The sequence below is a fragment of the Meles meles genome, chromosome 9 (assembly GCF_922984935.1).
Source record: "Meles meles chromosome 9, mMelMel3.1 paternal haplotype, whole genome shotgun sequence".
In the NCBI taxonomy this organism is placed as follows: Eukaryota; Metazoa; Chordata; class Mammalia; order Carnivora; family Mustelidae; genus Meles; species Meles meles.
This window is the reverse complement of record NC_060074.1, coordinates 67,632,966-67,656,638: the sequence shown is the minus strand read 5'-3', so window position 1 is coordinate 67,656,638 and position 23,673 is coordinate 67,632,966. Positions and strand designations below refer to the sequence as shown.

The 23,673-nt window shown below is 41.1% G+C and overlaps 1 protein-coding gene across 1 annotated transcript in view; it reads right to left on the bottom strand.

Annotated features, from left to right (window-relative positions):
• The window catches only part of MYO3B (myosin IIIB), a 406,310-nt gene that overhangs the window by 1,517 nt on the left and 381,120 nt on the right, over window positions 1-23,673 (bottom strand). The gene's annotated exons all lie outside the window — the stretch shown is intronic.

Below are 23,673 nucleotides of genomic sequence, written 5' to 3'. Positions count from 1 at the left end.
AGGTAAAAAACTGCACTTAGTGGAAACTGTGTCCCGTTTTAACGGGTATGTTGGAGTTCTGCTAATATTGGCAGAAATGTCATGCTAAGAAATACGCACACACAGGAACTGCTAAGGGTAAACAAGGACCACTATAACTTTGCCTTTGTCGCTTTTATCCAAATCAGCCGTCAAGAGTGACAGAAAGCAAACTGGTTCGTCCATGCTGGTGAAGTAGAGGTTCGTGGTCAGCCTTTGTAGAGTGTGGAGTGGTAGCTTAGTGCGATAACTCAGGACAATGAAGGCAATCTGGGATAGTTTGCACCACATTCTACAGTGAGGGTTCAAAGACATCTGGAGCACACACACTCCTGGGTAGATGAGAAGCAAACCTTTCAGTGGGATACATTTTGGAGGGAAAATGGCTTGAACCAGTATTTACTGAAATGCTTTGAACAGTACCATTGATCCGTGCAATCTCTGGAAATACAGTGGAAAGGAGAAGGGGAAAAGATAATTGCATGGCTTCACAGAGGAGTCTCTCTGTGTTAGCCCCGATTTCAGAACCCTGGACCAAGAGTAAACTGGAGATTAAGAACCAAGTGTCCAGGAGCGCCTGGGTGGCTCGGTCGGTTAAACCTCTGCCTTTTGGCTTGGGTCATGATCTCAGGGTCCTGGGATCGAGCCCCAAATCGGGCTCTCTGCTCAGCAGAGAGCCTGCTTCCCGGTCATCCCCCCACCCTCCACCGCCCAGCCAACCTGCCTCTCTGCCTACTTGTGATCTCTCTCTCTGTCAGATAAATGAATAATAAAATCTTTTTTAAAAAAAGCAAACCACGTGTCCAATGAAGTCATGATTTATTTCCTTTCCGAGCAGACGATTTTCGTGGAATCTGCTGTCCTTTTGGCACTATATCTGAATCAGGATTTAGTAGTTCTAACTTCTTGCCAACATATGCACAAACACACACACACGCCCCAGAGCTGCCACAGGATATTGTTCACGAATGTCACAGTCTAGAGAAGAGATATAACTTTCTTCTACCGAGTGTATATCATATTCATAAAGCAGAGTTGGAGATTTGTACTTGGAACTATAGCTTGACTTCACTAGGGGTTCCTACTATTTAGGGAAATTCTGGGGGAATTTTCTAAGTGAAGAATGACTCAACAAGGGGCATTATGAAGAACAAATCAGCAGTTTCCTAAGTATGAAGTTTTGCATCTGCACTTTTCTCAAACAGGAACATATCTATCTTGAACAAGGCGATTAGAACCATACAGGACTTTAGTAACCATTTATTCTAAATGCGCATTCTTTTTTTTTTTTTTTTTTTGAAAAGAAAACGGAGGCCCACAAATGTTGAATGACTCATTCCAGATGAAGTGGTAGAGTGAGGACACAACCCTGGATTCTTCTCTCCTGTTCTAGAAGTGTTCTTTTTAAAACTACAGCATATTGTTTTCCTTAACAAGAAACTTTTTTTGTAAGTTAAGGTGTAAGTAAAAGTAAGCTCCGTGAAAACATATTAATTAGCATAGCACAATGACGCCTTGCTTGCAGAGGGCTCCAGTAGCCTTTAAAGATATCCCTGTCCATATCTTCAGGAAGTCCGTGCAGAGGGCGGGACTCCAGCTCTCATGCTGCCATTGTCCTCAGAGTATAAGGAATCCAGGATGGAAATCGGTTCTTTCTGATAGTTCCAAAATACCTACCTCCTGCTTGCTTTGTGAAGTCCATAAACTGTTGTATGGTATGACACAAAGTCCCTGGTGCTACCTCCTCTGGTTTATAGATTAATGAACAGAAGTGCCTGGAGGTAAGGTTGCTGGGGTGAACACATACTGGAGATCTGACATCTATTTTCCCTTAGACTTCCTAATATTATGGGAATTCCAACCCTGGAAACTCAAAAGGCTGATCTTAATAGTTTCTGAGTTCAGCTGGAGTTCAGCCCAGTTCAGCTGGACTTCACGTAGTGTTTACATTTGATCAGAAGCTTTTATTTATGTTCTCAATTGGGTATGCTTGATATAAGATGTGGTTTTCAACTTTTGCTCTCGATTAACTTGCAGTTCCATGGGTGGGTGTTTTTTTCATATTCCTAGAAGGAATTAAGTTATTGGGTAGAATTTTCTCAATTTTAACATTTCTCCCACAAATTAAAAAAAAAAAAAAGAACAACGGTTGGTTTCTGATGGCATCTATACTATACTACAATCTAATGTAAGTTGGTGTCTGATTTAGCATCGTTTTAATTTTCATTATTGTAGCTTAAATATCTCCATTTCTCATGATGTTTTACAGAATGCCGTAACTTCGAAGCATTTTACCATTGGAAGAAATACGAGTTCCACTGATTTGTGATCAATGATAAGCAACCAAATAAATATTTAGGAAATGAATCATTATTTAATAAATGCTGTTGGAACAATTTCATAGTAAGATGCAAAAAGTATGACTTGAATATAGACCTTATAAAATTTATCCTGTATGTAAGGTACTTTGCTGGATATTGTGGGGAAAAAAAGGAAAATAAGACAAGGTCCCTGTCTTCAGTCTAGTAGAGGGCACAGGGCCTTAAGAGGTTGAGTGACTTGTCATATATTAGTGCTGCTGGACTCCAGTTAGTTTTAAAAAATTCTAAATTGTTTACTTTTCTCAATATGCCTTTTGATTCTCACAGGCCACAATAAATTCCAGATGTGTTATATAGTTAAACATTTTAAATATTCCTATAAAAACCTTAAAGGGAATGAAATGGATTATCTTAACTATGGAGGAAGATACTAATGACAACGATGGGCTCAATTATAATATAAACAAGAAAGTAAAATATTCTATATGATAGACAGTAACAAACCAAGATGAAAGATTATAAACAAATTTAAATTAGAAAGATTATAAACAAATTTAAAAATACATACACACAGAAGTCTACCAACCATAATGTGGAGAGGCTGAGGCAAGAGAAAGATGGAGAGACATTCATAAATATTGAAATACAATTAAATGAAATGTGATACTGAAATTGTTTAGCCATCCTGACAAACAGCTTCAACTAAAACAACTACTACTGCTTTTCTATTAATTAGGATAAATTAAAGATCCAAAGACAATGTGGGAGTGGCCCCATATACACAGATGAGCGCATAGGCTCCACCTTGCCTGAGAGAATAAATAACAACTTGACAACAAATAACACAAGCTAAACAACTTGTTCCAAGAAACATGTCCCAGTGAAGGAGACCAGAAGGAGAGAAAAAGAATTTATATGAAGATGGATTATGATAATACTTTTGTAGTGGAAAAAAGCTAGAAACATGACAAATATTTAGTAATTCAGGAGAAGATAACTGTGGGATATGAACATGATATTCCCATGTTCCCACGAAGGCACCAACAAAGATAAATTAAGGTATGTTGTTGAAAGATGAAAATTCAAAATTCAGAAAAAGAAGAAAAGACAAAATAGCATATATCACATTGATTAAATCTAAATAAATTAATTAAATGCACATTGAGAAGTTTATCATGAATTTTTTTCCTTTAAAAATTAAAAGAAAAAAATTAAAAGAAATCAATGAGGCAAGTAGGGCAAAATTATTCTTTCTTTCAGTAGATGAAGAAAGCATGGCTAAGAAAGTTAAATCTCAAAGAGTGGAAGCTGGAACACCTATCTTTTGGCTTCCAAGGCAAAAATTTCGCTTCTAAGAGGTAGGAAACAATAGGGTTATGTGGCAATTTACCTAGTTCATTTGACTAGTTTATGTAGATAAATGGGTAATTCAAGTTTGAAGATAAACAATAGTATATGAGTTATTTGAAGACAATGATGTTCATAACCTGAAAGTGGCCTATTTCTAGCTCACACAAACGTGTGTAAGCCAAGCCAATGCTCCAGTTTGTAATCCTCTGGGGGCTACCTTCTCTTAACAGTTTTTGAAAGTGTATTATGTCGTGGATACCGTTTGACATAGGTCTTTTCCCCTTTCAAGAATCCCTGCACCTTCTTTTCCCCTTGCGCCTTCTGATTTCATATTTGAGACCTGAGCACATCCTTCTCTTAGGAGTTTTGTCCCAGAACCTTATAATAAACTGCAGATAAATTTGTTGCAAAATGAAAGACTTGTAAACGGCATCTCAGTCAGGAGCATGGGGTCAGGCATATTTCTGGATCCCCAACCCCAAATCATCACACTGTGTTCGAACGCACAACGGGCTAAGCCCTTGGTGAGAGACAAACAGCTGAATTCAGTTACTGGCTTCATCGCAAAACTTCAAACAGCTGATTTGGAAACTTCATATTTCAGTTCTCTTTATTGAACATGCAGGTATACCCACACTAGAGTTGCCAGATCAAATATAGAACACCCAATTAAATCTGAATTTCAGATAAACAACCAATACTTTTTTTAATCTAATAAAACCCCGTGCAATACTCAGGACATACTTGTATTAAAAAGTGATCAATTATTCATTTGAAATTCAAATCTAGCTGGGTGTTCTGTATTTTTTTGTTGTTGTTAAATCGGGCAACCCTGATTCCAGCACCATTTCAAGTCACAAACAAGGCCTTTTGTTTCCTCCTAGGGTCTCAGAGATGAAGAAAGGAAACTATTTCCTCACTCTGACTTGCTGAGTTACAGGTATTTTGGCTACAAATGCTCTTCCTCCAGACTGTCCCCTAACAGTTTGTCCCCTAGGGTTTCACTTTTTATCACCCATTACAGATGATTTATTTTGATCTATTTCCTAACAGGATCGTAATGAAGGAAGGACCACCACAAGAGAGGGCAGGATGGGGCATACAGCCCAAATATTCTCCTTCTTAGTGGGGCAGTGTGGAGTCTGGGCCCTGAGGAATGGACAGGCAGTGGGCAGGGTTCCTGGGAGGAAAGGGAGAGAGCACACTGGGAGAACCATAGCCCCGTATGCCCTCCCTGTGGGCCCTCCTCAGGCAGGAATATGTTCTGGGTGGTAAGACTGCTGATTTGATTGCCATTTGTGGATGAGGCATTCCCAGAGTCACTTGCCAAGTTAAACATCCCCATAAAGCAAACAGTGTTCAGTGTTCTAGATTTACAGATGGCAAATCCCATATGGGGTTACTAGATATATCCCTGGGGCACAAAACTGAATTAGAGTTATGCAATTAACTTACAGAGCTCTGTCAAGTCCATGCATAAAGGAGGTACTTCATTTCTATGACCAAAGTTCTCAGGGCGGATGGGGGTTACAGCAGCCTAGCTGTCAGCTGGATAATCTTTCTCCTCCGTGATTGCTGACCATGCTGTGTGGTACTCCACTGGACACTTAATGAACTAGCCTCCTGAGATGACTTGTCTTTTCTGGCCCTATGTCTCTTCCACTTACCACTTCATTTTTATGGATCAAGTTTTGTTTTACAAAGTAGGTTTTCTTCATTTCTTCTCATTTTTGGGAATGATGACAAACCCCAAAGAAATGACAGAGGCATAGGGAGATTAAGAGATCACACAGCAAGTTAGAAGCAAAGGACAATTTGGGGTTTCAAATGTCCCAAAGATCATTTTCTTTATGTTACACCAGTAGAAATACTGGTACCCAGGTCAGGACCTAGGCGGCACTGATTACCAAAAAAAAAAAAAAAAAAAAAAAAACAAAAAAAACAAAAAACTCTTTGGATGGTTCTAATGTACAACCCATATGAAATCTTTCCTTATGGATAAGAGCCACATCGGCAGAGTCTGCGATAATCTGCACTACTTCAAACGTGCTGTCTATGGAGAAAGCTTCTCAATATGTTGTAAACCACTTGCTCCTGATATACCCTGACGTGCAGGCTGTTTTGGGTGATGCCCAGAGCCCTGACAGGGAACAGGAGAGAAGATATTACGCCCTGGGAGTTTAGATTTTCCAATTTAAGTCATGGCATGGAGGATGATAAATCTCTGTGGTTTGGTCCCTTCCTTTTATAGCTAAGGGGTCTAAGTCCAGGGAGCATGGGCCTCTCTCTGGTGTCCCTTCAGAGCCAGGGTTAGCTCGGGTCTTTTGATTCAAAATCTCAAAGCCCAGGACGTGGCCTTTACTATGATGCTTGTTCTTTTACAGAGACATTCTTAGAAGTTTTCACCTCGTCCTGTCTAACTTCAGGAGGGACTAAGGAATTCAGTGTGCTTTTGTAAAACACACACACAACCAGAAAGAGAGATATTCTCCAGGGGTGCATGTAATTCAGATCTTCCTTTCTAAGATGAAAGGAAAGCTACAAATTTTCCCAGTTGCCATGTTATGTCATGAGCAATCTTCTTCAAAATTGCAAAATTGCTACAAAGAAAACATCCCTGAGTTAAATTAGTGCCTGTGGAAGATGGTGGAGTTATAAACTGTCTACATGGAATTTTCTCCTTACTAGTTAGGGAAGTGGTAATAACTTCCCCTAAGATTATTTTATAGCTCAGAGCTTGGGACACACTTAACAAATAATGAGTGAATGCACGGTGACCATTCACTATTCTTGTTAAGATCTGTTCCATCTATGTGGCTCACTCTTTGGTTCTGTCAGTCAGGATATTACTGCCAGGGCATCCAATAGAAAAAGGGCCTCTCCTATCCTAGGACACCTCTGGGGAAACTAGTCTACCAAGTGTGGAGATGAAGTCAGCCTCTTAAAAACAAAGTTGATTGTCACTGTTGTATTTTTTTTCTTAATATCCTTTCAAGATTTTTCTAGGACTATGTATTCACTTTTCTTTTTTTCTCTCCCCCTCCTTATAAAGAATGTTTATTTATTTGGGGGAGAGAGAGAGCACACATGAGCAGGAGGGAGGTGAGGGGAGGGGCAGAAGCAGAGGGAGAAGCAAGCTCCGTGCTGAGCAGGGAGTCCAAGGCAGGGCTCAATCCCAGGACCCTGAAATCATGACTAAGCCAAAAGCAGACATTTAACCCACTGAGCCATCCAGGTGTCCCTGCATTCACTTTTCTTAACAACAAAAAATTTACTTATTTGTTATTGCTTTCCCCTCTACTTAACAATAAAGTCATATTTTCCATGATATTAACCTACTCGAAAAATAGTGTATTTCTGGGGCGCCTGGGTGGCTCAGTGGGTTGACTCTACCTTCGGCTCAGGTCATGATCCCAGGGTGCTGGGATCGAGCCCCACATCCGGCTCTCTGCTCAGCAGGGAGCATGCTTCTCCCCCTCTCTCTGCCTGCCTCTCTGCCTACTTGTGATCTGTCTGTCAAATAAATAAATAAATAAATAATCTAAAAAAAAAAAAAGAAAAATAGTGTATTTCTTTGAGAGTTACATTTTTAAAAAAGATTTGATTTTTAAAGGAATCTCTACACGCCAACATGGAGCTCAAACTTACAACCCTGAGATCAAGAGTTGAATGCTCTACCAATGGAGCCAGGCAGGAGTCCATAGAATCATGTTTTTAAAGTAATAAATGAACATGATGTTCAAATAAAAAGCACAAGAGTCCATCTTTCTTCTAGCCCCTGTGATTCCATCCCCAAAACAGTAGTCAATCCTGGAACAAGTTACTTGTCTTCCAGATTGGTCTCAATGGCATCATTTCTAATGGTTGTATGGTATTTCATTTAATGGATGATGCATGATAAACTAAAATAATCTCTTATATTCAGCTTGAAAGTTGTTTCCAGTGTTTTTATCTACGTAGTGCTTTGAGGAACATCTCATAATTTGATCTTTGATAATTATCCACATTAGTTTCTTAAGATAAATTCCCAGAGGTTGAACAATTGGCTAAAAATTATACATATTTTTAAAAGTCATGATTTATCCCAATTGCCATCCAGAAAGTATGTAGCAAATATCCTTCTACCACCTGAACCTGAGATTTATCCATTTCTGAAGGCCCTCACCAGCATGGGACAGCATCCTTAAGATAAAATCTGATAACTGATTAGGTGAAAAATGGCACCTCATTTGTGTTTTGATTTGCATTTCATTGATTACTTAAGAGGACAGTGTCTGTTTTCCCTCCCTCCCTGTTTATTAGTCATTTGTGTTTCAGGATTGCTTGTGAGCTGAACGTAGCAGCTAAGTTCACAGGTCCCTGCTGAACCTACCCTGGATGGAATGAGCTTTGCCTACCTGTTGCGATGGGATGATAGATGAGACTTCCCACTGGCTACCAGGTGTGGAGACGCCCCTTTTGAAAATGAGCATGTTGTTGGAAAGCATATCTCAACCTTCTGTCATCATCCACCACTTAAACGTTTTTTTGCTATATTCAAGACACCTGTACTATTCTTCATGTAGTATTTTTAAAATCAACTACTTTTTTTTTTTACTTAAACACATTTTAAAAAAATGAATCTTTATTCACTGCTGTGCTAAATGGAAAGCCAATGTCATTTGCCATAAACAGAAGTAAATCATGAAGTAAATACAATGAAAACAAAAGCAGTACTATCACACCTGAACTAGATTCTATTTCCCACAGAATGTTCTAGGCTTCTTTAAAAGGTTTGTTAAAAGGAGAGGTAAGTGTGAGAGGAATTTAAAACCTATTAATACAGTTATGATTTTCTCCTTAATCTGAAGAATTTAAACCTAGAACTGAAAAAGGAGTAACTTTCTTTTACACAATTCAGTGTTGTTTAAGGTCACATTCAGACACCATCTAAAATCAACTTGCAGACCACTAGAGGCCCGTGTCCCACACTTTGAGAACTATCAGTGTTGTGAAAGAAAAAAACCCAGCAGGTTTAGAAAAACTGAAGCCTGAATCCCACCTCTAGCACTTACTAGAGGTCTGAACTTGGTGATGATGATCACCTAATTAAGGTTGTGGTGAAGATGACAGATAACACATGAAAAGAGAAAACCTGGCACCAAGGCCGAGCTGGTGCTCCTAAGGGGTTAGCCCAATTCTGATTTTATGGGGGTGGTTCTCTATCCTGGCTGCACATTAGAATCCTCTGAAGAACTTATAAAAAGTACAGATGCCTTAGACTCACCCCTGGACGTTGGTCAAGTTAGTCATTCAATTAGTCAAGGGCAGGGCTCTGCTTTTAAACACAGCTCCACCCCTCCCCCTCATCCCCTTCCAAAAGATTTTAACTTGTAGCCAGCTTTGGAAAAACTAAGGACTTAAACCTCTCCTAAAAGCTTAGATTGATTTCACAGATTAGCTAGCTGCCATCTTACCAAGCTGGCATGGGGCAGGGGTGGGGGGGGGTGGTTGAAAAGTTTCAGTTGGGCAGGAGAAATTGTGGGTAAGGGACAGCAGCTCCCAGAGGACTACTAGCACTGTGACGTATTCACTTTGTGCTGGAAGCCGCATCAGATGGCTTGAGCTAAAGCCATGGACACTGGGAAAATAATTTTTTATATCCCAAGAGAAAAGTTTTGCCAACCATGGAAACATTATCTCTGGTGTTGAGAGGTATGATGCTGCTCAGCACTCTCTGGCAGGTTTTGGTGTGAATGAATGACAAAGCTGAAAAGCCATCCTGATCTACTAAACTCTTTTTAAGTCAAACATAAATGTAGGGCAAAAGCACTGGAGTGTCGGGAGGGTTGAAACAAGTAAAAAATGTTTAAAAGGAACTTAGCAAACTCAACACCCAAAGAACAAACAATCCAATCAAGAAATGGGCAGAGGACATGAACAGACATTTCTGCAAAGAAGACATCCAGATGGCCAATAGACACATGAAAAAGTGCTCCACGTCACTCGGCATCAGGGAAATACAAATCAAAACCACAATGAGATATCACCTCACACCAGTCAGAATGGCTAAAATTAACAAGTCAGGAAATGACAGATACTGGCGAGGATGCGGAGAAAGGGGAACCCTCCTACACTGTTGGTGGGAATGCAAGCTGGTGCAACCACTCTGGAAAACAGCATGAAGTTTCCTCAAAATGTTGAAAATAGAACTACCCTATGACCCAGCAATTACACTACTGGGTATTTACCCTAAAGATACAAACATAGTGATCTGAAGGTACCCAAATGTTTATAGCAGCAATGTCTACAATAGCCAAACTATGGAAAGAACCTAGATGTCCATCAACAGATGAATGGATCAAGAAGACGTGGCATAGATACACAATGGAATACTATGCAGCCATCAAAAGAAATGAAATCTTGCCATTTGCGACGACGTGGATGGAACTAGAGGGTATCATGCTTAGTGAAATAAGTCAATCAGAGAAAGACAACTATCATATGATCTCCCTGATATGAGGACATGGAGAAGCAACATGGGGGGGTAGGGGGATAGGAGAAGAATAAATGAAACAAGATGGGATTGGGAGGGAGACAAACCATAAATGACTCTTAATCTCACAAAACAAACTGGGGGTTGCTGGGGGGAGGTGGGGTTGGGAGAGGGGGAGGGGGTTATGGACATTGGGGAGGGTATGTGCTATCGTGAGTGCTGTGAAGTGTGTAAACCTGGCGATTCACAGACCTGTACCCCTGGGGATAAAAATACATTATATGTTTATAAAAAAAAAATTGGAAGGGGAGGTTAACCATAAGAGACTATGGACTCTGAAAAACAACCTGAGGGTTTTGAAGGGTCAGGGGTGGGAGGTTGGGGGAACAGGTGGTGGGTAATAGGGAGGGCACATTTTGCATGGAGCACTGGGTGTTGTGCAAAAACAATGAATACTGTTATGCTGGAAAAATAAATTAAAAAAAAAAGAAAAAAAAAAGAAATAGTGTGAATGCTAAGACCTGATTGTTAGACACCTCCAAATCTGAAACAATTTCTTTATTTTTTTAAATGCATGTATTCCATAACCAAAATAAAACACTGAAATCTTCCTTTACTTTCTCTTTTGGGAAAAAAAAAAAAAAAAAAAAGGCACAAGCTTAGAATCAGTAATATGGGTTCAGCAATGGGTTGCTGTTGGTTTCTTTCTTTCTGCTTTACTTTGCCCAGTCTACTCAGAATGCTTGCATCATGTCCCATCTCTCTGCTTTTAAGAGTTTTTAAACTGCTTATTCTGAGCTCTCGCAATGTTCCCTCCAGCCACGTGTCTTCCTGTGGGGATGACTGACTTCATCTGTACCATTCCTGACAATGGCTGTTCCCTAACTTTGGCCCTGTTGGGGGGTGGGGGCAGGAATTAGAGCCAAAATGGCCACCCAATCTCTGCCCAGTGAAAAGCAGCACTAATTCAGCTTTTTCAAAAATGTCAACGTGAAAAAAATCCAAGACCTGATCTGATGCTTAGCAGACCCACAATGCTAGGCAGCAGGCCGGGAGATGTCATTTCTGGAACTCCTAATGAGATGCAAATCACCTAGTGAACTACTCGGGAGCTGGGAAACAATGTCCTGGGTAAAAGCAGATAAAAATGGAACGAAGAATGTCTTTGAAGATTGGAACGACATTTTAAATGCTTGAGAATATGGGACACCAGATAGTGCTGGTTTTAGTAAACTAATTGTGACTGGATCTTTGATTCTTCATGGCAGGGGATCCTGGGGCATTCATCCCCAGCTCTGCCTTGCTTTCTAAGTTGGGGACCTGGTTCTGCTTCTTGCTACTAGTGTGCAAAGGGCAGGTCAGCTGTAGTGAAACCAACGCTGGACTTGAGGTCAGAAGGCCTGGGCTTAGTTCAATTTCTTGAACTTTCTGGTATGTGACCCAGGTGAACTGCTTACTTTTCTGGCTGCCACGTTTTATCTGTGAAACAAGGGGTTGGACCGATGGAGTGATTTTTCGACAAAGGGTGGTGGTGCAGCCCACTGCACATTTTCTTGCCTGGAGATTTGAGGCTGTTATCCCTGAAGTCATGTTCCTTCCCTGTGAGAGTCTGTGCATAGTGAGAGATGTACCTGATGAGAGTTAGTTTTGTGAAAGCAGGAAGAGAGAGAACCATCAGCCAAGAGACTCCTTAAGGTCCCTTCCAACTTTAAGATGCTCTGATTGCCAAATTCCAGCCACTCATTTTCAAAATGGACATAAATCCTATGGACCCTATTGGCCTTCTTGGAATTAAAAGAAGACCCATCAAACTGCAGTCAGGCTTCAGGATGGAAAGTTCTTGGTAACTATACCAGAACGTCACTGTAATATGATTCATTCACTTCATGAGCAATGCTGCACAAGGGAGTGCTCACCCAAACCCCTTTCTTGGTCATTTGGTTACTGATGGGCTAAAAGACCACACTTTAATCTCACTTACCCTTCCCAGCTGTGAGCAAAAACTGCAATGCACAGGTTAATACTGTACAGCTGTACAAACACCCATCCAGGTTCACAAATTGTAAAATATTTTTACATACAGAGAGCAGTCATTAGTATGATGGACTTGGTTTGGGGGAGATTATATGCACAAATGATTCGGAACTCTGTATGTGTGTGTGTTGAGTGTGTATGTGAAATTGTAAAGAATGTGAATAATAGACCAAATGAAACCACAGTTGTGATTTTTGTTTTCATTATACTAATGAGATGCAAAAGTGGAATCAATGCAGTATTAATGGTGAAAAATGAGATCACTCTGGTTCTTTCTGTTTTAATCTCCAAAAGCCAATAAATAGGAAGTATCTGGGGGAAATAAAGTTAAAAAGAAAATAGCTACATTTGGGTTATTGTCCTATTTTTGTGCAAGTTGGAAAAAATTTCCTTGGTACACTGTAAGTTATATTTTGTCCAACTATCCAGTACATCTTTAAGATTTATAAAAATATTGAGACACAGAGGTCTCAGTTCTCTGCTCCAATCAAGAGTTTAGACTCTAGTTCTTCCAGGTTATACAGAACTACTAAACTTTTTTGTCCTGTTTTCTTACAATCTGATATGAGCTTAATCCATAATGGAAACAATATACAGACTAATAGCCTCTCATACCCTCCCTTTCCCTTTATTCTCACAGGAGGTTATCTTGTCATGAGGAGGTCATAAGAGATCTGAGTCTCTCCACAGGATTCAGGATCTCTCAACAAATTAACGTCATCAGCCTTTTTTTTCCCATTTAAATTGCACTTCTCTGAGTCACTTGACCAGTATAGCTATAAGCCCATTCCAGCATGTCACAAAGAAACAAGCTAAGCTTAACAAAGTAAAAACTTACAGTTGTTAGCAGCATATCTGAAAATGGATATCTCCTGAGTTATACAGTGATTTAGGCCTTGAAAAGCAAATTAATTACCACTTTTACTCAGGCTTCTGTGCAGTGACTTTGTATACTGACACACTGTGCTCTGACCACTTGGTCTGACCAGGCTAAATGACAGGTTCAGGGCATTTAATTTTAAGTTTACAAACTAACATATTTTAGGGAATCCATATCAGCAGTTCTCCACTCTTGGACCCTAAAGGAAACACTCTTTCAGGGACTCTGGTATCTTGGCTTAGTCAAATAAAATATTAACGATCAGAAACCTGGTAGCATTTATCGACAATAAAGAAAATCATATTAACAGGAACTCTCCACTGGAGGGATCTTGGACATCGGTGATGGCGCCGGGAAATGCGCCACTATCTCTGAAAGAGCGGGAGGTCCTGGCTGACTTGGCACCTTCCCACTTCCAGCTCTCACTGCCTCTCACCCTGCATGAGATGGGGACCCAGCAGAGTGGGGTTAAATGGGTTGGGGAGCCAGTCCAGCTGGGGGTCATTAGCAATCAAGGACCAGCATTAAAAGGCAGCAGGAGACTAAGGGTCTCTGACAGGCTTGGCTCCACGCACCATCTGGAAAGAAAGAGGCTGTAGAAGCTGGATTAAAAAAAAAAAAAAAAAAAGGGAAGAAGAAGAAGAAGAAGAACTTCATGGAGATCCCTTCTTGGAGATTCAAACATAAACAGTGATGTTATTTCCAAAGGGGGTCCTTCATTTTTGAGAGTTGGGCCAGGTAGCCACATTTCCAGGTCAATCTTTGGCCGTAATGACAATTCATTGGTGCCTGGGTTGGGACCAGCCCAGGAAACTCTGTCTAATGGTTTGATAATGGCTAGTAATCAGAACATCCATGCTGGATAATGTGTGAAGCCTGAAGTATGGGGGCAGGGCTCATACCAAATAACACATTTAGCTGTACTCTATACTCTATAGTATGATCTGTGATTAAGAGGAGAAAAGCAGAGAGCTTTACTTTGGATGTGCCCAAATTGATAATTTAAACTGTTAATTTTTGACACAATGAACATTTTTTTTTTCTTTTAGATTCTGTTTTTATTTATTTGACAGACAGAGATCACAAGCAGGCTGAGAGGCAGGCAGAGAGAGAGAGAGGAGGAAGCAGGCTCTCCACTGAGCAGAGATCCTGATGCGGGGCTCGATCCCAGGACCCTGAGATCATGACCTGAGCCACAGGCAGAGGCTTTAACCCACTGAGCCACCCAGGCGCCCCAACACAAATGAAAATTTAAAAACAAGCTGGGACTCACTTTCTAAAGTCATTCTAAAATAATCTGTATAAAGAGGTGGCAGTCATAGATGTCACATAGGGCATCTACATGATCACTGACTTTGGCTTACATTATTAAGTTGCCTTTCTCTTTTTTTCCTTTTAGACTTTTGGATGGCCCTCCTCCTTAATTGTAAATACATAAGAAAGAAAATATGTTTAGAAGTACAGAATTTTATTTCTTTTTATCATAGATTGTTAGACTTACAGAACAAAGAAAACTTACAATGTGATCTTTAAGATGTATTATAATACTAATTTAGAATGAGCTGTTATTCTCACAGTAAGAATCACTAATATAATATTATAGTTGAATTCAAGAGAGGAATTTGCATTCCAGCTCATTACTGTGTGGTTCTAACATTAATCTTCAGAATACCTTTAGTTCTGATTACAAAGCAGCCAGTGCAAGGAAAAGGACTCAGGCTTGTATCTGTTTTTAGATGGTGAATGTACTTTCCTGATATTGTTAAGAATGAATAGTAGCTGAAATTATCCTCATGAAGCTTTTGGTAAGGTTCTAGATGCCTGGGCTAGGGAAAAAGTAATGGGAACGATCTAGGACACTGTACTAGCTCAGATTTAGGGTCACGTGATGGGGGGCCCAGATGACAATGGCTGCTGGTTCAGGGAGTAGACATCATGTAGAGAAGAAATCAAGGTGGTTACAGACCAGCAGAAATGTGCAGTTCTGAGCGTCAAATCTCAATCATTTTTTGTCCTGAACTTTGGATAAATTTACATCCATTATTGGCCAGCCTATCAGAGATAGTGTTTTACTTAAAGCTCTAGTCCAGAGAACAGAGTTTAAAAAGAGGCATACAGATCCCCAGAGTGAGAACACTGTGGTCGTAATACATGGACAAATCCTGTTCTTAAGGTTCTATAGTTGGGCTTATGCTAATTTTGACAGTTCTCCTGAAAGCTTTTAGTTTTCTTAGGTATATAAGGGTGACGATGTGAACATGACTTTTAAATCATGGAAACCCAGTACTAATTAGCGTTATGGGTCTCTGGGAGTGGATATGAAGGGTTTCTTTTAAATAGGTAAAAATACCCAAACTTGGGGCGCCTGGGTGGCTCAGTGGTTTAAGCTGCTGCCTTCAGCTCAGGTCATGATCTCGGGGTCCTGGGATCGAGTCCCGCATCGGGCTCTCTGCTTGGCAGGGACCCTGCTTCCTCCTTTCTCTCTCTCTCTGCCTGCCTCTCTCCCTACTTGTGATTTCTATCTGTCAAATAAATAAATAAAATCTTAAAAAAAAAATACCCAAACTTGATACCTACTGCCCAATCTCACACTAAAACTTCATAAAAGATTTGTACCTTGGTTTGGTATAGAAGATTGTTAGTACTAACTTACTCAAGTTCACTTATCTCTGAGAAGCACAGAGTAGAACCCAGATTCAATTGGCAACAAAGCCCACGCCCTTTTCGTTATGGTCTATTGCTTCCCTACACTTCACTGGTGAGAGAGGGGGAAGGGTAAGGGGATTGAAGAGAGTGGGGAAAGCTTGAAATAGATGCAGAATGGAAGGGGAGTGGGTCCTGGTCTGGGATTAGTATTTAGGGAGCATCATAGGTCCAGCCAGGACTGGAGATGATTATTTTGTGAAGGGCAAAAAACTGCCCAGGTAGGATTTTCAGCAACAATTCTTAGGAGTACAAGTGTAATGCAGAGGAGGAAGGATTAATCTGGAGCTTGGATATTCCACATGGTGGATGGAAGGACCTAAAGTTTGTCAGAGTAACTGAATTCTAGTCTAGGCTGAAGGCAGGTAGAAGGCAAGCCAGCAGAGCTTGGAAGGCAATGGAAGAACAGCTGAGACAGGGCTGAGAGAGCTGGAAAGAGAGGCTGTGTTCCTATGGGGAGCAGCTCTTGATGGGTCAATGTAGCCATTGAGGTAGATGCCTGGGTGGAAAAGAGATGAAGGTCACTGGTGTGAAAGGGTAGGGAGCAGTCAAGTTTAGGAGTTGGACAGATTGTATGGCTGTGAAAAAAACTCTCTAGTTGGTGGTGAGATTTGGGAAAGAGAAGATGATAAATTAAATACCCAAATGCTCACTGAATGTGAAGTGACCAGGATAAGGTCAGCAAACAACAGGAACAGAGGGTGATCAAAGGAAACATAGATAGCAATGGCAAGTTAGCAGGACGTGAATTTTACCCCTGACCCCTCCTCCACCCCAAGGTCCTGCTGATGGGGCTCCACTCAAGACTTCATGGGAAATGGTGGCCAGTAGAAATGGTAAGTCAGAGGAGAGGAAACCCAGAAAACAGTGGATAAGCAATGACACCATGGGGCAACTAGAGTGCCCTGAGTTTTGAGGAGTAGCCAGTGGTGACCAGCATTGACGGCAGGCTGGAGAAAGTCAGCCTAAGGTCTCAAATGGAATAACCTCTGTTGGGAAGTTCCATCAGTGCCATGGGGAACCGGCAGTCACGGAAGCTAAGCGCCAGCAGGCTGAATGGTTCAGGACTCCACACCACTGATTGGTGCAAGTTTATTTTCATGCTCCTGAAAGGAAAATCCTGAATATGGGAGAGAGATTAATAATGACTAACTTATTGTTGGTAAGCCAGTCTGTGGGAGTTTGAAAAAAATGGGGGTGAGGGCAGAAGGAAAAAGTGAGGAGAAGCACCAAAGTCCAGGTGGATGGAGAGAGGGGCTGGACAATGGCCCTCTCTTTCCCATGACCAGATTAATCTCTGGCTGCCCTGAGGTGTGGCCCCTGGTCCCAACTGCTCTGCGGGACCTTTTTTTTGTAAAGTGAGAAGGAAGACATCAGGGGCTCATGTCATGCTCTGCTAAGAAAGGGTTGTTGGGTGCCCTTAAGCATTATGGAATTGAACAAGACCTCTTGCTCATTTCATAAACATAGTGTCTTCCTTGTCAGCAGTGCCTGCCGCAAGCCTTGGCACAGTGGGATGAACCCAAATACCAATGGTCACGCTACACCAGAACCGTGACTCCCTGCTAACCTCTGGCACTGCTGGTGAGGGTAAACATGTTTTTTTCTCCCCGAAGGTGAAATCTGTCCCTTACTGCTTATTCGATTTTATTCAGGGTCTATTCTCTGCCAGGCCCTGGGGATGGGGCCGTGAACAAAGATCTCTGCCCTCAAAGAACTCACCAGTTGGTAGGGGAGAAACATAATAAAGAATAAGCGTAGGGGTGCCTGGGCAGCTCAGTGGGTTAATCCTCTGCCTTCGACTCAGGTCATGATCTCAGGGTCCTGGGATCAAGCCCCAAATCAGGCTCGCTGCTCAGCGGGGAGCCTGCTTCCCCCTCTCTCTCTGCCTGCCTCTCTGCCTACTTGAGATCTCTCTCTCTGTGTCAAATAAATAAATAAAATCTTTAAAAATAAAAAAGAATAAGCGTAATGAACCGTATGGTATATGCTAGAAAGTTATGAAGATTATTAACAAGAACAACAACAACAAGATAATAGGGCAGGGCACAAAGACTAGCCCATTGTCCTTAAGGTCCTGAGCACTGGTGCTGCTGGGCTTCCTTCCCCAAGGTCTGACGACACCCCACAAACCCTCAGATGCAAATACACACCACAGGTGACCCTTTCTCCACCAGGCTTCACCTGGCCAGTCATATGTTCCTCCTTGTAAAATTTTTGGTTCGTGGGGGGCTGGACCAAAGCTGCGGACCAGGTGACAGAGAAGAGGATGCCTTGGCATCTGTGCTATCTGGTAGAAGTGGAGCTTTGTAGGGAAGTGGTGGCTCAGTACAGGCTCTCTTTCCTGTCCATGTGTCCAGGGAAGGTTTCACTCAGGAATCCACTGCTGCTTCATGGGTGGGACTCAGTGCCCATGAGACCGGCCTGGGGATCCACTAGGTTGCTAATGACATCATGTTTTTCTGTTCTTCAAGGTCTCTTGAGCCAATGAGGAAATGAGATTCACAAAAATCAATTCATGAAATTTGAAATGTGTACATTTTGATGGAGGTCCACAGAGGAAGCAAAGAAAATACATAAGCTCCTCACTGAAGCTACAGGGAAGGAGAATCTGACGTTTCCTATAAACAAGGGAAGGTATATAGAAGTTAATCGTGCTATACCCAAGGTTACTGTTTTCAAAGATTTATAAGGTATTATTGCTGTTCTCTTTAGTGTGCCTTTTTCTATTTATTTTATTGGATGCAATAGTAGGAGGCTTTTGAATTCTGCCTCCTCCTACCCATCCCTAGGAATGGAGCTGAGCCTCAGAGTGGAAATATTGAACTACTCTTTTAAAATCTTTTTTTTTTTTTAAAGATTTCATTTATCCATTTATTTGACAGAGAGAGAGAGAGGGAGAGAGAGAATAAGCAAGGGGAGCAACAGAGGTAAAGGAGATCTTTGCTCCTTCTGAGCAAGGAGCCTGATGTAGGACTTTATCCTGGGAGATTTCAGGACCCCAGGATCATGACCTGAGCGGAAGGCAGACACTTAACCGAGTGAGCCACCCAGGAATCCCTGAACTACTCCTGATTCCATTTCTAATTTGTAGTATTCTCATAGGTTCCAATGTCTTTGACACTCCCATTTTGTGCAAATTTATTGGAGCAGTTCTGCTCCAATAAATGTTAACCCCAGAGCTGGTTGTTGGAGATCCCATTTTGCTAAATGACTCTGGCCCTTCTCCTTAAAAAAACAAATAAACAAACAAACAAAAAAGCATAATCACTTAAGACATACCACTTGATGATAGAAGTTTCCCTGAAGTAAGATTCCTCAAATGTGGGTTAAATGTCTATGTGGAGCTATGAAGTAATTCTGAGGCAGAATGTCTTTAATCAGCCAAATTTCTGTTTCACCATAAGGACCTAGGTGGTGCCTCATCTAGTTGCCAACAGGGCCGACCTGCTAATTCTCTCCATTCCAGAACATGGTTGTTTGTAGTTCTGACGAATTTGCCATGCTGTTAGCTGGGGTTAATCTGCGAGTCCTACATGAAGGTTAGCAAACTCCAAGCTAGGCTTATCCTCCTCCTAAAAGGCAAATAGACTCTTCGACACTTTCTGACCTCCCAGATCTGCAACTGCTTGCTTTGGAGACTTCAGTCTCTTTCCTGTGATAACACATCTTTGAAGAGTATATTTTCACCCCTGTATCCTTGTACTGAGAATTAGATAAACTAGCTTCACAGTACAGAAATTGTTCAATAATTGGAGCAGGCATCTCACATCAAAATATGCAATTCAGATTTTATCTACTACCCAAATGCAAAATTCTCAAGGGTGCTGAGTTATGAAATTATTCAAACACAGAAATTAGCATTTTTAAAAGTTCTCAGTTAATAGAAAAGTACTGTTCTCTGATACTTCTCCCCGTGTGTAACTTAGCAAGTACGGGGTATTTAGAGCCAACACATCCCATGAAGCAGAACGATACTTCAGGATGTAGCAGAAAGTAAAAAGAACATTATTTTATTTGACAGAGCTACCATAGCTGGAAGAAGAAATGTACATAGGTATCTCATTTCTGTATTCAAGACCCCCGGAAGTTTCTGTTTAGAACTCAATGGAAAATTACTGACCACCTGATAGAGGGCAATAACTTTGCCAACAAAAGTCAGACTTGCTATAAGGTCCTAGAGATCTCTGCGTTGTTCTCCCTTCTGAGAATCAGCTACACTGAGGAACTGAGCACAATGAATATAATGGAAATAAAACTCTCCAGGTGGACATTGTTTTGCCCTCTGATTCGGTTTGAGAGCCTCCTCTTTACTGTGGGGACCCTATCTGATGTATTTGCATGTGGCTGATCTCCCCTCCTCTCCCTCTTCCCCAAGTTCAGGTTGAACTTGTAGCCCAGGCCTAGCCCAGCAGAGTTTCCCTTTCCCATCCACAGTGGTCCGTTCGGGGAGTGGGCACGCAAGCCAGGCAGGACTGAAGTTCCTCTAAGAGACCTGAGATAGGGCACTGGAAGCGAGAGTGCCTTTGTTCTTCAGGATCTTGAGACAGGATCAGAGGTCATTTTACCAACACTGAAAAATGACAGCCCAAAAGGGATAAGCAGCACTGAGAAAGGAGAGAGGGAGAGGCCTAATGCCATTGTTTGAATCCCAATAAATTACATTTCGAACTAAGGTAGTTTGAGATGGGTTTCTGGTTCTCATATCTAAATGAGTCCTTCCACAGTTTTTACGAACGCGTAACTTACATAGCATTGACCTTCCTGATAATCATTAGCACTCCGCACCTGCACCTGCACCCAGGGAGGAGCACCCTGGGGTCCTTTCCCTTAGCCTCTCAGACAGCTCTAATGCATCACAGATTAGGTCATTAGGTCTTTTCGAGCCACTAAAAATTAATATGTGGCTGTCCCTGAAGGAAAACCTGCTTGTTTGGTGTGTGTTTTTGTGTGTGTCTGTGTGTTTGGCATTTCATTACTTTAATATTACCTAGAGGTAAAACAAGCTCAGCATGCCAGTGTAATTTGTGAGACATCCATTTCTTATTAATGAAGTAAACAGAGGCATTTGTGAGGAAGCATGAGCAAGGAACTCAGCAAGCACGTGGGCGATTTCCCACCTACAGCAGACGAAACATGAAAGAGCAACTCTTAATTACAACCAAATATTAGCTCTGGCTCCTGGGAACTCATCATCCCATCTCAAGGTCTATATTTATGAAAATTTAAGCAATGTCTTAAAACATGTTAATTTGTTCTTTGTTTATTTCTCTCCCTGACAGATTAATTTATTCCAAGGGACTTTGGTTCTCAAGCGCTAATATATTGATCGGGCCCATGTACGACATAGCTAATAGCCTGGGGAGGAGATTTTGGTGGAAAACAAAAGTCTTTCTTGTACTTTTCCTTAGGTAATTAACTTTTATTTGTGGGCCCTGGAATGCTTCCAGTTTTCTCTGGATTTGCATCTCTGACTTTCAGATCAATGGTTGATTTCATGAGAAAGAGGCTGGAAGCACTGAAAAAAAGAATTACACTTTAGGCTTGAATGAACCAGTCAGATCACATTGAGGCCAAGAGAAAAGTTATGAGTTTTTTCCTATGGGATGATATCCTTCCAAGAGCTTCTATGTAAAGGACATTCAGACAGTCATAAGAATCTGAAGTATGAGAAATACTGTTTATCATTTATGGAAACTTCTCTTGGTGAGTTTTGGAACCTTTGGTCTTGTCTAGTCCCACTGGAAACTCAAAGCAATGCCCACAAAGTGCTATCCTTTTAATGTCCATTTCTTGATTCTCAGTTCTTTTGTAGCTCGTGAATTGTACTGAGAAGTCTGTGGAACTTACACACACACACACACTATATATATATATATATATCTGTATCTTGCAGAAAGCAAAAGTACATAGCAAGTAAGAAATGAAATTAGCCTAGAATATGTTCCCAAACAACCTAATGCTTTTAACTATCTGTATCATTAGATGAAGTGGAATAGAAAGTCTCCAGAAATGCACCTATTCTCCCATCCAAGTACTAACCAGGCCCGACCCTGCTTAGCTTCCGAGATCAGACGAGATCGGGCGCGTTCAGGGTGGTATGGCCGTAGACTGAAATGCACCTATTCTCAAAATTCAGGCAACTCCTTAAACAGTCTTGGATTTCGTCTATGGTAATTTTAAAGGTCTGCAAGTTTAAAGCAGTACATCATGGGGCACAGGGCTGGCTCAGTTGGTGGAGCAGGCGACTCTTGATCTTGCGGTTGTGGGTCTGAACCCCATATAGGGTGTAGAGATTACTTAAAAATAAAATCTTAAAAAAAAATAAAGCATCACATCAGAAGTGAGTGACCCCTAATTATAATATTTCCCTTTCACAAACAATCTCTCTCTCTCTTTTTAAAAAGATTTTATTTATTTATTTGAGAGAGAGAGAGCATGAGAGGGGAGCAGTCAAAGGAGAAGCAGACTCCCCGCCGAGCAGGGAGCCGGATGTGGGACTTGATCCGAGGTCTTCAGGACCATGACCCAAGCCAAAGGCAGTCAGTCGCTCAACCACCCAGGCATTGCCTTTTTTTTTTTTTAAACTATCTTGAACTGTATCTTTTTTTTTTTTTGATATTTTATTTAATTGAGAGAGAGAGAGACACAGCTGAGAGAGGGAACACAAGTAGGGGAGAGGGAGAAGCAGGCTTTCTGCTGAGCTAGGAGGCCAATGTGCAGCTTGATTCCAGGACCCCGGGATCACGACCTGAGCTGAAGGCAGATGCTTAGCAGCTGAGCTACCCAGGCACCCCCACAAACAAAATCTTTCTAGGTAGCAAGCCAATCTAGAGAGATTTCTGTCACTCTTAGAATTCCTAAATTCTACATGCTTTGTGCCTTGACCTAGAGCTTCTCACTAAATACAACAAACATACACTATTACTTATAAAGTGCTAAATACAAGTCAGGATTCTAATGTAGATATTTTTATTATGTAATATTTCTTTTACAAATAGGCAAAATGGCATAAACCATATGCTAGGATATATGTCTGAAATTCAGGTACCTACCACCAGATGAAAGCAGGAGTTGCTTGGAATGACTGTAGTAGACTGTGTTACTTTTATACCAAATATTCCTGTTGCTACCACTCAAGTGCGTCTCCCAGCAAGAAGATTTACATCCCCACACTGCTAAACTCAGGAGTGATCAGATTACTTCTCTTAGCCAGTGAAATATACATATCTCAAAAGCATGTGTGTGTTTCTAGGTAGAAGCTAGGATATGATTGGCCAAGTCTCTGCCACAACTACCAGTAATGATCTAAACAGAAATCACTCCAGCAGCCTGGGTCCAGAAGTGAAGATGGCATAGAGCAGAGCCATGGCTACAGCGGGGAATCATGAGTGAGGAATAAGCCTTTGTGGTGACAAGCCCCTAAGATGTGGGGGATATTTGTTTCTGCAGCATAAACTGAGCTATTCTGACCAAGAGCTTAAACTAAATATGTACACTTTATTGATTTATTAGTTTGATTCTTATGACATTGCCATTTGGTAGTAAAAATATGATCTAATAGCAGCAATCTCATATGATTCAATTTATTATAACTGAGAAAAACTGTAATATGAATTTCTACTCATGAAACTATAAGTACTTAGTAAGCATGTACTTGTATAAGTACCACTTATAAGTTGTACTTATGTACAACTATAAGTACTAGTAAGAGAAGGGCATATTTATTACTTTGATTCTTTTTATTAAAAAGATCATATCAGAGCTAGAAAAAGGGTTGCAAAAAAATACATGTTCCTAAATCCACAGTGTTAGCAATAATCAATGAATAGGTCATCTTCCAGGTATTAGTTCCTAGGGATGTACTGGTGAGAAACAGACATGATTCTGTC